This window comes from Eptatretus burgeri, chromosome 5 (assembly GCF_056783735.1).
Source record: "Eptatretus burgeri isolate ZD-2024b chromosome 5, Ebu_testis_v1, whole genome shotgun sequence".
Taxonomy (NCBI): domain Eukaryota; kingdom Metazoa; phylum Chordata; class Myxini; order Myxiniformes; family Myxinidae; genus Eptatretus; species Eptatretus burgeri.
The window spans coordinates 30,027,054-30,029,055 of record NC_140965.1 but is presented as its reverse complement, the minus strand read 5'-3'; positions in this window follow the sequence as shown (position 1 = coordinate 30,029,055).

Sequence of the window (2,002 nt, the reverse complement as noted above, 5' to 3'; positions counted from 1 at the left end):
AAGGATGGGTTTGGTGAAAGATATTTTATTCCTCAAATGGCCTGCCTGTGCCATAATCTTTCCAAGACCATAACTTTCCAAACCAAATTTTCTTTCAAAATATCTACTGATGAAAACTTTTTTCTGTTCGAAGCATTGCAGAATTTGGCAAATTGCACATGCGCGTATTGTCGTGATCAATAATTTTCTGCTCTGAAAAGTTACAGTTTTAAGAGCATTTCCGAAACAAATCGTTTGAATGCCTTCAAGTGAAACGCAAGGGAGATCTCAAAAACATCAAATGTTTATATCTGACAATGATTTAATCAAAAATGCTTCATATTATTTGATTTACAAGGCGTTGTTAGAAGCAGCAATTGCAACTTCGGTGAATATTTGAGTACTTTCTATGGAGACAGCCACGTATAGTGCATGATTTGCTCTGAACCATATGTCACAATCACAACAACTGCATGTTTTATTTATTTATTTGTCATTCTCAAGCTCATGGAGAAGCTGTTCGGTGCAGACAGAGATAATAGACAACAACGGACTCGACTTCAGAGTAACACAGCCAGTGACCTCGGTGGAAGTAACGGAACTTTCAGTGCACCCTGGCTGTCACGATGCCATCTTGAGACGTTGCTTTTCTTTTCGCAGTCAGAGGAGCAATTAAGGATAAACTCTCCTCTCCCATTTGATGCCCATGAGGTTTATCCATACTGTTATCCTCCTCCTCTTCCCTTTATAAGGAAGGGAGGGGAGGGGTGTTAAGGTCTGATGGCACGAAGTTTCTGCCCTGCCTTTACCATGATACACCTTCACCTCCCTCTGTCCTCAGTCAACTCACTCCACTCTCCAACCACCCCTACCTTATGGATATCCCTCCTCACACAATCCTCCCATCTCAACCACAGTCTACTTCTTTTCCTCCAACCATGCTCTCTCAATCTATCCGCTCTCTTTGCCATTCTCTCTTTCCCCATCTGTACCAAGTGTCCAGCCCATCTCAGCCGGTACTTCACCGATCTCCTCATTCAGCTAATCTGCAAAGCAATCTCCTCCCTCAGTTCATCTATGATCCTTCTATCTACCCTCTTCACTCCTACAATACTCCTGACCCAGTTGTTCTCGCAAACCTGCAGCATATGTTGTTGTCTCTCTGTCAGTGCCACCATCTCCAGGCAGTAAAAGTAGGCCAGCATTAAACACGACATCAGAACCTTCCCTTTCGATTTTCTCGATATCTTTCTATCTCCCGTTACTCTCTCCACCCTTCTCCACGCATTTGCACTCACCTGAATCCACCTCCGCACCTCTGCCTTCGACTTACCATCCTCCCAGATACTCAAACCTATTCCCCTGTCTGATCCCCTTCCTCTCTAACCTGATATTAATTTCTTTTTCTCTGCTGCCCGACCCACATCACCCCAGTCTTCTCCATACTCATTTTCAGCCATTGCTTCCAAAATGCCTCCTTGCACTTCCCCAATACCTCCTGCATCACCCACCGACTTCACCACAACAGCAAGGTCATACGCATATAACATCCACCCCATACTACCCCTCAAGCTCACCATTCTGCTTCTCAGTTCCATCACCATGATAAACATGATTGGGCTGAGAGCACTTTCCTGCCTCAAACTGATGTTCATGCTGAACTCTTTAGACATCCCAGGACCAACCAAAACTTCCCTTCATTCCCTTGTATATCCCTTCCACCAATCTGACTTCTGCTTCTGGCACTTCCATACATCTCATTGTCACCATCACTATCTCTCTCTCTCTCTCTCTCTCTCTCTCTCTCTCTCTCTCTCTCTCTCTCTCTCTCTCTCTCTCTCTCTCTCTCTCTCTCTCTCTCTCAGGACAGTGTTGCAAGACCTTCTGCAGGTCCACAAATCCCAATGCCATCTCACCTTGCAGCTCCAACCTTTTCTCCACCAGCTGTCTCAGCATGAACATCCCATCCATCATCCCCCTTAACTTTCTGCAGCGCTGCTGCTCTTCTCTGATCTCCATCTCC